Here is a 15,138-nt window from a genome sequence, read left to right as displayed (position 1 = left end):
AATGACGCACTTTAACACCAAGTGCAATTGAAAACAACAGATCATGGACCCAAAGTGAATGAACTATGGAGCATAATTAAAAAAGTTTAGCAACACATTCCACCAGTTATACAGTTTATATATATAACAACACTGATTTTCATCTTGTTCTCTTGACTAATGTTAAAATCAGGATGTTAGAGGGTGGGTTAGATGTAATATTTAACTCATATCTTCTGTCTGATGATGTTTGGGGCGGCAATGGGAATAGATTGGGAGAAAAAAATCAGTAGAAAATATATAAAAGCTCTGTCCACCACTGACCCTGGGGACAGGTCATAATGTGCCGCTGCAAAACTGAAACTGGGTCCCGCATCACCGCATGCTGTGATTAAGGTTCACATTGTGATATCTGTATGACGCTGACTCCCAAATCTTAATCCCTTTTAATCTTAATCTCTTGATGCGGTCAGGTTGATGGAGCTCAGATTATCCAGTGGTGCTGTATGTGCGTATGTCCATGCGTGTGAGTCTATCTTTGTGTGATGGATGTCGTTCAACAGGGACAAAGCTAAAATGAGAGAAAAGTCGTGAGACTTAAACAAAGTTTTGTCTCACAGAAAGTTTTTCCTGTTGTCTAGTATGACGCACATTCAAAACTCCATCCACACAAGCCCTACTATCAACTTACTTAACTTCCTTAAGTATTGTGTATTAATAAAATATGTCTTTACATTCTTACAGAATGAACTCAGAAACATGCTGTTTGCAACCACACGCTAAAATCTTGATTTTCCTCAGATGAATCGTAAATTGCTGCTGATGTAACGCCACACGATGGTGCTGTTATGCCGCTGTATAGGCCGCCATTTTTCATCCACAACTCTGCTGACAACTCAACAAGTCCACTGCACAGTTTTTTGTCTCTGCTCTACGCACCACAATGATCAGTGGTTACTTAAAGGACAACTCAGCACAGTGTAGATGGCTGTAAGTGACGCAGCAGGTCCAGCGGTCAAAGATAGCACCAGCCACCTTGCAGGGATTTTCATGTGCGCCTCTTTGGGTTGCCTGAGGAGAAGGCAGATCGGTGCAATGAAGGAGCTTTAATAACAAAAACAGGCTTACATGCAGATGGGTAGTGAAAAACTGAAGTTCAGGCAGGCAATTCAAACCCCGACAATCCTCAGGAAAAAAAAACACTGGACAATGAGCAAGTAACAAAACAGAAGTGTGAGGAAACATCAGGGAACAGAAAAGACACAAAACCAGAGTGTGAAGGGAAACACAGAGACTAAATACACAAGGGGAGCAGGAAACAAGACACAGATGTAACACATTAGGGTGGAGCAGGTAGTCACACAGGTGGGAAACACACAGGGGCAGGAAGTGACAAAACAGCAGACGCAACAAAGTGTTTTCAAAGTAATAATAAAGTCCAAGAAGTCACACTGAGAAAGATCAGAGTCTGGAGGGCATCATGAACAGCTGAAGGACAGTCCACGGTAGAGTACTGACGCCACTGATGATGACAGCTCTTCCTCGTCCACCACCACTGCCGCCTGAATAGTGACATATTGACACCGAATATTGGAGATGTACAATCAGTTGAAACCCCGACAATCTCTTTGTCTTGAAAACACAGCCCCACAATATCAGCATTGATTTCCCTATTCATACAACACACAGACATTTTTAATATTAAAGTGCATATGATTGAAATAAACTATGTCTCGTCTCACCCAGTCTGTTTCCTTTGTTATCTGTTGTCATGCAAACACTGGAAACAGCTATCAACATGTTTTTAAACGTTCTGAGCAACAAAATACAACATGTTGTTTCCACATTCCAACTTAAATGGATGAACACACTAAATTTGGATAAACAACACCACAACTCGGGATACGGGACCATCTGAGGAGCACGTGAATGCAGCACTAGACCTCTGACATCCATAAAACTGACCCCTGACCCCTGACCCCACCTAAACAAGGACTGAAAGAGCAACTACATAAAAGTTTATTATTAATTCTAATTTAAATGTGTTTGTCATCTACATTGTCTGTTGTCATCAACAACTGGTAGCTGCTTTATTTTTATCATGGTAATTACTGCTTCATGAATATTGTACTTGTTTAGGAATTAGAATTGGTGGGCACTAATTAATGATCCATGAACTGTGGCTTTTATTACAGATTTTATTTAACAACTCTCACCCAACTCCTGCCTCTTACACACAAACAAACACACACACAAACACACACACATTGCTGTGTGTCCCTCAGCCTTTGCCCTTTAGGCTCCTCTCTGCAGAGTCAGGCAGAAATACTGTATCTCCTCCCCTCAGTGGAAACTCCCTCAGGCATTTAGTTCGACGCCCCTGTGCAGTTGTTGGACATGGTATATCTGATGCCGAATGAAGAGCGGTGAAGTTCCTGTTCATGTAACTGCAACATGTGTTGCCATGTTCAGCATTGTAAAAAGTGTGTGTGTGTGTGTGTGTGTGTGTGTGTGTGTGTGTTCACCAGTGTAAATTAATGATTGATTGCTACCATTTCCTGTGTTGAACAGAAGTCCTTGTAAAGATAAGGCTGTAGATTAAGGTATAAATATAATATAATATGATATATATAAATGTGTGTGTTGGACATGGTTTGTTCTTTCACATGTTGATAACAGGGGAACTTTCCTGGAACCATAGCCCACATGTTTACACAGGTCATACATGCTGTGTACACACATACACAGAGTTACCTCACACACGTGTAAACCTGGACTGTCGATTGGGATGTCACGCTGGCGACATTATTTCCAGCGAAGGTCATTACAGCTGTGTAATTTGACATTTAAGAAGACAGAATACACAGCGAGTGGTGGAGGTGGGGCTCCCTCTTGTGTTCACTACTGGTATTTTTAAAAAGTGAGGATTTCTTAGTAAAACTATTGTAAAACTGTTTTTTTTTACATGGAGTTGTGTATGATATATTTTAATATTTTACTCATTAAGTTTGGGGATTTGATGCAAACCAGAAAAAAAATCCTAAATGTACTGAGGTGAAATATGTCAGTGTTTGTGGTTATGTCATTGGGATAATTTGTTTTATCATCTTTTTGTATAGTAAACACTCAATGCTCAGATAAATTTAACCTTTTTTTTTTTTTTAACACTACTATGAATGTTTTTTTACAAGCACACACATACTGGTTTTAAATCCACACCTCCGACAGCGAGGCTCTGAGCGAGAGCAGGGGGCAGACTAATCTGGGTATGTGTGGGTGTGATGCCAAAAAGAGTCCGTATTTACCCCCTGGGGCTGGATTAGGGCAGCCAAACAGACAGCTGACAGCACTGATGTCCGTTTGAGAGTGTGTGGCCAGATCGGCTTCCCTCTTCATCACTCAGTGCAGAGTCCACTGCCTCTTACTTGGTTTAGTGGAATAACTTCCAGCAGTGTTTCTGTCACAGCACATCTGGGATTTCTATTTATTCCCCAATTCACAAGTGACTGATTTACAATGTGCATTAATTTGTTTGCATGTGCCAAAGGTTAGGGAGATATGTCAGCATGTGACGGTAATTTATATTGAATATTACTGTATGCCTACTAAATATACAAAACTAACATTTACATTTAAAAGTGTCTAGATGAGTTATCCAGTGTCTATACTAATAATTTCCAAAGCATATTTTACTTTGACATATATTCACAGTTCTTTAAGTGGTTATTTGTAATTTTTCTCTGCGGTGGAATGTGGTTTCTTCCTGGGAGGTAGTGGTGATTGTCGCTTGACAAGAGCTTCGGCCGTTGTGAAATAGAAGCATAACATGACATTGACGATGCTTTCCACCACTACAGACAGCTCTCCTTGGTGAGTAAATGAATTAAAGTTGATGATGAACTCGCAACGTTTCCTCTGGACTGGTAAGTAAACAGCTGTTAAAGCTAACGTTGAGCATGTAACTATAGTAAAACTTACAAATAGCTCCTTTAACCAAATATAAGACGTAATAAGTACAACTGAACAGTACGGTACCACCATCAAGTCAATAACGACACTGAGAACATCTTCAGCGTTCAGTAGTGTGTTAAAATGAAAAATACATCACATCCACTGATCTTTACTTTCTTAAAACGCTGCAGGATAGATTTACTTTGCTAACAAAGTTAGCAAGCAAGCTAACGCTACTGAGAGAAAGGTTTGGCAGGCCTGTTTCTAAAATACATCCACACTCCAAACACTGAAATGGTTCAGACATGAAAGGTGACACTACGACTGTTCGATATAAACAGAAGTCCAGACCCCAAACAGTGAAACAAAAGGAGGCCAAAAAAAAAAAAAAAAAGAAAAAAGAAAAATTGCAATCTGTTTTTAAACCAATTATTTGATACTTTTATTTCCATTTATAAGTATTCATTTCAAGTCGACAATTTACATCACAGCCCATCGGCCCTCTGGAGTTGTCTACAAGTCGATGTACTTTATGTCAGTCATAGAGGGAGAGGGGGAATGGCGGTAAGACTGAGGGACACCAGATAAGCCTATAACAGGGGGAAGGACAGGGGGAGGAAACTGTGGTTTACTGCTGCCAGATCCCTAACTCAGCCCGAATCAACACAGTGTTTGTCACACCATGATCATCATCAGCATCATCATCGTCGTTGTCGTCATTGTTGTCATCATTCAGTCCAGTGCTGGTGCGCAGAAGGGAATGCTGGGAACTTGGAGGACTCAGTGCAGTGGACCTGGAAGAGAGGAAAGAGAGGTGAGGTGGCAGGCAGGGAAAATGTACTGTAAGGCCCCATTCAGGGATTGCATGTTAATTCCTAGTGTTAATTAGGGCTCAGAGGCTTTAGCTTGGCTGTAGACACCTAGTCTAGTTCATCCAGTGAATACACATTTGAGAGAATTTAAAAAGATTCCTCAAAAAAATGTAATCTTAACAGCTGTTGTAAAGCCATGCAGGCAGTTTTGGTTTTACTTCCACCCTAATACAATTGAGATGATTCAATTTTCAGTTGAGGAGCTTAAAGCGTTTGGAAAATAAACCTCAACCAACCAACAGAAACAGTGTCCTGGTGACTCCTGCGATAACAACAGAAAAATGCATAGAGAAAGTAGAGATGGCAGAGATGCGAAAAGAATCAATTCATTCAACGTGCAAATGGTGACACTATGTGAAAATGTTCCAGGAACTACTTTAAGTCACATTTGAAAAATGGACTGTTGATTTTGGCTACATACACCTGACACAAGTGCTAATCCTTTCATAATTCCTCTACTCGCTACTTTCTAATTACGTTAAATTTCGCCATGAGGCTGAGAGCCTCTCTTCTGATTGGCTCACCGACCCGTTGTTACCTGAGAGGAGATGTAAAACTGCATTGATACATCAAGATGGTTTTTGGTTCTTAAAAATCTCAAATATATCTTCTTATGGATCATCACTTCAAATAAAAACAGGAAAGGTGTAAAGTATGGGAGCTTTAGGAAGAAGCTGTGGACACTCAGACTCAGTAACATTAACAATGGCTCTGTCCTATTCCAGTGTCCCAGTCAGACATGACAGTGGGACGCAACCGTGAAACTGAAGCAGCTAAAAGGATTTCAGCCATTATTTATTTTATCATTTACACCTTTTCCTGCTCCGACACGTCAAGATGTCTTCTGTGAAAAATGCCTATTGCGATGTCAAGATATGACAATTTTCTGCTGCAAATTTGTTTTTTTTGAAAGAAAGTTTGCAGAAATAATTGATTGACCAGGAGTGAATCAACTAATTATACAACATCCTTACATTTGAGGTTGGAGGGCGACTCCTCATGACGTCCCCTCAGCTGCACTCTTCACACAAGCAGCAAAGGCCTCCATCAGATCTTTGCAGCCCTCGGCTCCTTTCTCTGCCACACTGCAAGAAAAATTAACCTCAGTGAGACAGACTGCAGTTGAGATGATCCAGTTTTGTTGCAATTTAATATCACCTTCTCTCCCAGATGACATGTGGAATAGAAATTTATAAAAAAGGAGTGTGTGTGTGTGTATGTGTGTGTGGGGTGGGCTGAGGGGTTTAGGCTGGCTTTTGTCAGCAGCAGTGGACCCGACAAAGTCCCAGTCCAACTAATTCCGTTGACAAATGAAAAGAAAATGCGAGTAATGTCAGTAACATCAACGCAAAGACAGAAAAAACAAGAAGGAGAGAATGAAGGATGAGACAAAGGGGGATGAAAGTGAAAGAGAGGAGAGAATTCAGGATGACAGATTATTTCAGGCTCCCATGCAGGACCAAACGTAGCAGCCGATACCGCCACAGCGCATTAGGGTGATGGAGCGAAAGGAGAGGGAGGGAAACGAGGGGGCAAAGGGAGGAGCCAGGGATACAGAGAGCCATGTGGATGAACCCATCTGTTTGATAGGACACTAGAGAGGGAGGGTGGTTGCGTGATAATGCGGAGATGACAAGACACGGAGGTAGGAGGCTGAACCCGCAGGAGGAGGGGCTTCTCTCCTGGCTCCTCCTTCACGACGTCGGAACATCCCTCTCACACCATCATAGAGCAGGACAGCAGTCCTCATCTCCTACACATCATCCATCAAACAGCTTTGCTATTTAACCAATATTTAGAAATATTAATTTAAAAAAAAAAAAAGGACAGGGCAACAACACAGTTCAATTTATAAACCGTCATCCCTGTGTGGGATTCACCTTGCATACTAATGCAGAGGTCAAAGAAAATCTATGAATGTAATCCAGTGTTACCTACTTGTAATTTCATCTCATATCAGTTTAAGTGTTTACCGTTCACTCCCCTACAGCTGCATCAGAAGCTGCATGACGGTGCAGTTAATACAAGCAGAACGTTTCCTACTGCTGCTGCTGCTTCACAGTGAAAAGATGAACCGACAAAACAAAGTGACGTTTTGTTGTGAAACAGCCACATGAAACAGACTGACCGTGATCATTCACCAAAATAATGTCAAAAATGCCAAAAATCTTTTAAGAGTACTCCATCGATTCAGCATTGTACTTCTGCAACTCTGTCAGACTCACGATGTACAGTTTAAAAAAAACAAAACACATGAGCAAGCTTGATACAGCAGAACCACAGAATCCAGGGGCCGGATCCTTTGGAGGAAACGGTCTATGAAAATATGAGGGCATGGCCTCCGAAAACTGTGGGCAATATACCGTGAGGCCAAACTGAAATGAAACTGTCTGATCTATGGAGGAAGCTGGAGCCTGGGGACGTTCCCCTTAGCATTAAGACAGGAAACAAGGGAAAAAGTTAGCGTGACTGTCCAAAGGCATGAAAACCTACCCACCAGCAGCTGTTGTCTGGTTATATATATATATATACACACACACACTGTCTTTATGTTAAGCTAAGCGAACTGGTTGCAGCTTCACATTTACCATAAGGGAGCAGTGACTCCCTGAAGTCGCGGATGGTAGCCTCAGAGAGGACACGACTCCAGGAATACTGAAGTAATGTAATGATGAATGAGCAGCTGGCTGAAGTGTGGAGCCCATATTAAAAAGGCAAATGTTCACCAACATAAACAACAGTCAGTTTCATTTCCAGCCCCGTGTGATCACGCTATTCTGCAAATCGAAAAGCATGGAAACCAACGCCATCACGTTACAGTGTCAAAAGCATTTTAATATTTGAGTTGAGCTACACGGGGCATCTCTGCTGCTTTATCTCTTTGTCCTGTGGCCGGGTGCCTGTTAGTGATGTAACACACAGCTGGCTGCTGCAGATTATCACTCAGCGCTTTATTTCGCCAGCAAGGATGGAGAGGAGCATGTGCGTTGTTGCTTTGTGAGGGTGTGTGTGTGTGTGTGTGTGTGTGAGAGAGATGAAATGGGAGCCACTGAGTGTGTTGTCATTACCATGCGTGCATTTCCAGTGGTGTGTTGGAGTGTGTATGAACTTGGACAGAGTCAATGAGTTCTTGTGCACTGATGGCCCAACATCAGTACAGCAGAGTGTCAAACCCCTGAGGGTGTGTTGTCAGACTGGTGCTGCTACAGCACCACTACAACATGCACACATATGTATGTGCTTTCCAATCTCAGTCTCGAGAGAAACTGACTGACCTGAGGTGGCTGGAGGGAGTATATTGACCTTATTGGGCTTTATCAAAATAAAAAGCACAGCTCCGTTTCATCCTCTGTTAAAATACGCCCTTCATTTTGAATGCATTATCATTAACCTTCATTAACAGACTGTATTACTGATTCTCTCTGCTTCAACATTTTTAATTCTGCTCAGTCCTGATATTTCTGCATGCATCACATGGAAACACGGGGATTACAGAGAGCATCAGAGAGGGGCAGTCACATGACCAGGCAGAGAAGGGAGAGGACCAATGACATCACCACCGCTGCAGCCATCACACAGTGTCCTGAGAGAAAGCACGACTCTGAGTCCGGTCATATTACAGGGTCATGGGGCAAAGCTGGGTTGCCATAGCAACCACTGGAAGGTCCCAACTCAGGCCTGAACATTTGGGCCAATTCAGATTCAATCTGTAATCTGAACCATCTTCAGGCTGCCAAGTTCTAGTTGCATCCTGATGCAGTGATGTCAGCGTGTGGAGGTCTGACTACTCGCCGCTCAGGTTGGGTTGAAGAGTGACGTCTTCCTCCTGTCTCGGACACAATCAGGAAATGAAGGATGAATTATTTAGCTTGAGCTGGCTGTGGTCAGTCCTCTGGGACGTACACGCACAATAGATCGCTGAGCAGGAACAGATGATGTAGAGGCCAAACATCAAACGATCATGTGATTAATGCTGAGTCTGCCATATTTCCTTGGTGCACAAGAATCAGTCAAATATCCCAGGGTGCCTTGAGTTAGTGTTCTCCAACCTTTTAGGTTTGAGACCCCTTAAAGCAACACAGATTTACCCCCTACAAAAGGATCTGTTGAAGTGTAGAAGATGTTACGCACATTGACAAGGTTTCCTGACTAATGGTGCAGAATGGGGGGGTGTTATGGGGGAAGGCGCTGGTCCCGGTCTGACTCAACAGTAGAGCACTCACATTACTGACTTCTGCAGAGTCACCGAATTCCATAATGAAAACCAGCAGAGTTTCCACTGGCAAGAATATACAGGCATGTCTGCCATACAACTGCAGGCAATCAGTAACAGACAGAGTGTGTGTGTGTGTGTGTGTGTGTGTGTGTGTGTGTGTGTGTGTGTGGGGCAAATGAAGGGGGATGGGGTTGTGCGCTTGTGTTCATAAAGAGCCTGAAGATTCAAAGTACACCGGCTTACCCCTAACAAAACATGTTAGCTATAGGAGTTTGCAACATACTTCACATGGTAATTATAGGCTTTCAACCGTATGTGCACATGGGCACTATGGATCTGTCCTATGTGTATGGTATGTTCATTGACAGGTTTCAAGATAAGGTGTCTGCATCTTGAAGAAGAACAAGGCAGGTTGTTGCATTAGAGTCCAGAAAAATTAAAACTAGGTTTGATAAAATACTTGAAAAGGTTGAAATATTATCGTTGCACTACATTCTTGTGTAAAGAAAACTAAAAACGCCTGTTGCACTTCACCTCTGTGACTTTGCTGGTGTGACCTTGACAAGGTCATAACTACTGCTACTCTTTACAAGAAAACTATGATAAAAATGATTTCTTCTATAAATCATAACAATCCTTCCCTGGAACTGTAGAGAAACGATCAAATCCGACTTAGAGCAAGTGTACAGAGACGTTTATCACCACAACATGAAGGCCTACAGCCAAAATGGCCGCCGACATACATCTGCTGCTGAATGTGAGGCTGCTGCTTTTTTGGCTCGGCTGGGTTTTAAGAAGCAGGTGTCAGGTGAAGCAGTAACGCGATCTATGGCAGGGAACATGTCATGGTATCCTGCACATACAGTTTCTATCCATGACTTTTAAAAGCTGTCTATAAATACACGGGGACTGTGGTATTCATTACACAGAGTCAGCCATGTTGAATCTACAGTTTAGGTGTGGCCAAGTTGGAATGAATTGGAAGACAGGCCAACAGAGAGTCCTGATAGCCTGGTAACACATGACTATTCCTCACATAAGTGGCCACATGTAGAGCGGGGGGCTGGAGTCCATGGGGGGGGCTCAGTATTTGAAATCTGAACACTTTCCCTTGATTAAAACCTAATTATAAAACAGAATGATTACAAAACCTTCATTACAGTATTCAGACCGGTTACTCTCATACCGACGTCCACCTTCAGTCTTTAAGGATACCAATTCGTTGCCTTGACCCATTGACAGCTGATGGCAGACGTTCATTCGAATGGTACTTAAAATGGAAGGAAGGGTTACGTGGAGCAGAGGTCACATGGTTCACTTGCATAGCATAGACCCCCCCCCCGAGGTATTTCTAGCTCACAGATCAGAAAACCTGCTGAAAACCTTTAAATGGGAACCAGCCATCTGACACATCAGCATGTTTCCAGGTGTTGGAGAGTTCCTTTTGAGGCTCCAGTGGGAGCTGTGTGAAATCTTGTGCATTGCTTCAAGAATGTCACTTAAAAATCAGGGTCAATTGGAGCTAAAGAAGAAAGTTGCTGTGACTAGCATAACCCACCTGAACCTCCAACTGAACGGTCAGTGGTCAAGTTGGTCACTTGGTCTTTTAGCTGTCAAAGTGGCTCTTTAAAAGCTGCAATAATTGTTTTGAAAGTTTTTTAAAAAGTTTTGATCATCAGCATTTCATCGCCTTTTCAACTGATTTAGCAAAGTTGTTACATCAACCAATTACAGAGCAACACCATCATTCATTTGAAGTCTGGCCACATGAAGAGCGTAAACCCAGACTCTCTTTTACCTCCGCTTTTAGTCTCTACCAACTCCTGCGGTAAATATCTGGCTCTTTAGCTGCTAAATGCTCCACTGTGTTCACTAGCTTGTCTGTAATTGTGTCTGTCTGCTGTTTTGTGCCGAGAAGGTAGTGGACAGTGAGTTTTTAGAGCTATGAGAAAACAGAGAGAACCGACCGATAAACAAAGTTCATCATTATGAGCAACTAAATTTCAAACCGTCAATGTTTTTACATCGTCATTAAAAGAATATTGATTATAGACGCTTTAACTTGAGGTAACCTCAGTGAAGCTTGATTAACAAAAGAGCACATTTGTTTCTCCAAAATGTTATTTCCGGTAAAAAATTTGACGTAGCGAAGAATTAAAAAGGTTTAAGGAGAAAGATCGAGAGCAAATCAAGGTTAAATGTTTTGAGTGCTGTGAGGGGCCACTGTGGCCCTCAGATTAACAGCTGCCATACATGTGCTGTTTGGCAGAGTAACCACCTGAAACCATCATATGTTACATGAGTGACAGAACACCTTATCGCCATAAACCTATTGTAGTGGGTTTTTACAACAACCTACAGAGTGCCGACCTTGGCCAGAGTTCCCAGTATAGGTCTACTTGCACTTAAACAAGTAGTAAAAAAAAATAGCACAGACTCCAGAGACTGAACACAAGAGCAGCTCAAGTTATTCATCAGTGTTGGAATGATTTTAATTGGTCAAACTAACTGTCCAGCATGTGAATTTAAAATCATCTTAAAGAGCCGCCAGATACTGAGTTAAAAAAAAGGAAAAAGGGGGAACACTTTTACACATGATAAACCAAGTATCCACGCCTTGCCCTGCCCCAGCCCTCCCTCCCTCCCTCCTCCACCTCAACCTGCCGTCTTATCTCAAGGTCTCACACACACCCACCAACACCTTATCAAGGCCCGACAGCCTGTAGCAGACGTGCACCAAAGTGTTATGTCACTGCACTTCCCACTGAACTGCACACAAACACAGAACAGTCATCCAAGTTGTTCTGTGCCCTGCTGTGGATACATGCGGTGAAACCCTCCCAAAAATATCCCTGAGCTGGTGTCCCTGACCGTTGACACAGCAAGAGGCAAAAAGGAGATGGCGGGGGACAAACGGGACGAGCTAACGCAAGGTATTCTGGGGGAAAGCGAGGCTAGTGACGCAAGCAGATTCCCAGCCTTCATCCATGCGTACGGATGAGAATGAAACATCACCCTCCTGCCACACATCATTAACCCCCAAATCACTCTTCCCTACATAGCGTACCCCGAGTTTTCATAACCTCGCCCTCCGCTCCCCCCGCACCCAGCTAGGACATTTCAACATGCGAGACTTGAATACGCTCTTGGTGATTTTCTGCGCTACCCCACAGCATCCACCGAAGAGACTCCATTTTAGCAATGGCGCATTTTAGGATGCTGCTGTCATCTAAATCGCCAACAGCTCCCTGGCAGACCCGTGCAAAGCAAAATCAGCTCAGAAATTTTAGCAAAATTTTTTGTTCTATGGTTGGACGCGATGCCCTCCTTCTTTGGGGCTCATTAGGTAGCGGTCAACCACGTCGCAAACGATTCAATTAATTAGGCTTTCGCTTTTTTGTCTTCAGCTGCTCAACATCTCACTAAGCGTAAAAAATTTGAAGGCAACTCTTGAGGAGAACTTGTGAATCATTCAAAGATGGACCGAGGATTTCAAAAGCGTCAACTGATGCTCGCCGAGTTTGGCGTCACCATGGAGAACTGTTCTTCACTTCAAGGTTGCACAAAAAGGTGCACGTCTTTGCACCATGCACACCATCACCTACCATTTGTCCAGGTCAGCCTTGATGGCGGCACAGGCAGCAGGGACGGGGGCCTCGGCGGGGGCAGCGGCGGTCTCGGAGTCCGACATGTCTGTGGTGGTGCTGCTGTGCGTGTTGAGGGTGAGAGTCCTGTCCTGTTCCTGTCCTCCGAACGCCTATGGATCCCAGCGCCACCAACAGAGACAGAGAGACAGAGAGACAGTGGAGATGAGAGTGAGTTGGTGAAAGGGGAGGGAGCAGAGGAGGAGGTGGGAGGAGATAAACATGTGAGAGGGCGGCACACGTGTGTACATAGCAGGCAGGGGCGGGAGGAGGGTGGGTGCAAGGGTGAAGGGGCAGTGACCCAGACTGAAGTCCAGGGGGGTGGGGTGGGGGTGGGTGGGTGGGGGGGGGACAGAGGAGGGGAAGTGGGGGGCTTGGAGGTTCCTTGTTGATGTCAGGTCCATCATGGGGTTTGATACTTCTACCTACCCGACTGTGCAGCTCAGGCATCAAGAAAACAGATCACAACTACATGACAGACTGAAGTCACTGGGACATGTGACTAATGCCAGCTTGAATTTCTGTTCAAACACCACATGGCCAGAAGTAGTTTCTCAACCCACGTCCAGTGTGATGGAGGATGAATGAATGAAGTAATGTGTGTGTGTGTGTGTGTGTAGTAATAATGACAACCAGTCCCAAATCATCATCTGGCCATTGACTTCTGCCACCTAGTGGCAGCTCTGTGCAGGAGCTCACAGCATCTTCATCACAGCACATGGCAGCCATTCCTCAAAGGTCAGAGACTGTGATGCAACTAAATGTCAGCAGCAGCTAAATGTTTGGGGCTAAACACAGTGAAGGGACTTTTGTCATTTATGAGTGTCTTTCACAAACAGTAAACAATGTACCAAAAAATAAATGCAAACACCAAGGAGGACAACACTGAGCCATGTGTCCTTGTGGGAACAAACTTTTCCAAGGTCACATTCAAAACTTGATAGAAATTCAAAAACATCCGACAGAGAAGTTTCCACTACAGCTGCAACAGTGATTATTTTCACTATCAGTCTGATTTTTTTTAATGCAAATAACTGTTTTTCCCCATGAATTCAAAATATCTATTTTTCAGTCCCTCTGATAATCACTTCAGTTCTAGTCTGGACAAGAATATTCTATGTGAGCCATCATCCACAAAACCCATTGGTTTTAAAGAATATTGAATTAAATTAACATTTTTTTGGAATGCTTGAAGCACAACAGGAATTCATTTTCTAAATTAGCGTATGTTGCATTAGTTTGTGAACCTCGTTCCCTTTGATTAAAAACTGACTCACTTCTAGTAACAAGTGTGAGAGTATGTTTTTTTTGTGATCTGGGTCAATCGACACTTTAACATGATGTGGACTTAGTTATGACCAAAGATCATCATCCATCAGCACTGACGCTTCAGTAATGTTACGTGAGTGCGTGGCGTTTCTCAGACGTTACGCAACAACCTGCAGAAGAAGTTTGAATTCTGCATCAAGCTGCTGCAGCTGCTGCTTCTCTGCGTGAATCTCCTCGGTGCGCACAAACTCTGCTCCTCCTTTGAAAGTTATTCTGACGATAAAACTCCACTGATCCCACCGACCACATTAACCCCCCCCCCACAGTCTAAAACACGTACATCATTGGTAAAATAAACCATCAATGAGCCTTCCTGGCGTGTCTCACCTGATCAATTCGCCTCGACAACTCCTTGTCACTCTCGCGACTGCTGCTCACCTGTTCAGATCTTTTTAAATAGAAATCTACGACGCTGTGGATTATGGGAAATGTAGTGCTGCGTGGAAAAGATTTGCGGGAGCTTCAAAACCCTCCCCAGCCCTGACACATTGCTGCAAACTTTTTTCTTTCTTTTTATTCATTTTAAACCAAGATGACCCGCATGAACTGGCCTCTAGTGTTTCCTAAAATAGCGCGAGCTTCTCATTCATATCCCATTAAGAAAAAAAGTGTGCTGAACCTAAATTACATCAGCATAAAATGTCAATCATTTAACTCCTTGCGTGGAAAAACCTCCTGTGCTCAGTTGCTCCTGCAGAAACAACCCTCTCTCTACATATGCAATAAGATATAAAGCAATGAGATGTTCATCAAAGTACATGGTGTCCAAATCAAACAGGTTCTATATTAAAAAAAAAAAGTTTTTAAATGTAAAAAAAAAAAAAAGTTTATTTGTGCAACATATAGAAACATTCTTCAGTGTGAAGCCAATTCCACACCTCACTGTGAGCCCATGTGCACTGGGACAAAAAGGAACACCATGTACTTCAGGCAACACAAGTGGCTTCCTGTGCAGAAACCCAGCAAACGGGAGTGAATTCAACAAGCAGTGCTGTTAATTCCTACCTATCTGCAGATGGGACGTCTTCGGTCCTGAGTTAGGCGGCTGGAAAAGTGTCCTAAGTGTGCGCAGGAACCAGCTGAAAAATGCCAAGCAGGGCTCGAGTGTGCTGCAACTTCTCTGCGGTGGGCAATGTGATCTCACTGA

General features: G+C 43.3%; 1 long non-coding RNA gene across 3 annotated transcripts; it reads right to left on the bottom strand.

Moving 5' to 3' along the window:
* Positions 1-4,343: 4,343 nt before the first annotated feature.
* LOC111223744 lies at positions 4,344-15,109 on the bottom strand. Of its 3 annotated transcripts, none has more exons than XR_002665186.1 (4): positions 14,997-15,109; positions 12,624-12,775; positions 5,777-5,887; positions 4,344-4,724 (listed from the first exon to the last, which is right to left on the bottom strand). It is a non-coding gene; the product is annotated as an uncharacterized LOC111223744 (long non-coding RNA). The 3 variants fall into 3 exon arrangements; XR_002665187.1 differs by lacking the exon at positions 14,997-15,109 and adding an exon at positions 14,319-14,333; XR_002665185.1 differs by lacking the exon at positions 14,997-15,109 and having other exon boundaries at positions 12,624-12,836.
* Positions 15,110-15,138: the final 29 nt, after the last annotated feature.

The sequence above is a fragment of the Seriola dumerili genome, unplaced genomic scaffold (genome assembly GCF_002260705.1).
Source record: "Seriola dumerili isolate Sdu_G_001 unplaced genomic scaffold, Sdu_1.0 BDQW01000113.1, whole genome shotgun sequence".
NCBI lineage: Eukaryota > Metazoa > Chordata > Actinopteri > Carangiformes > Carangidae > Seriola > Seriola dumerili.
Note: the sequence above shows the minus strand (reverse complement) of the source record. Positions and strands in the feature narration are given on the sequence as shown.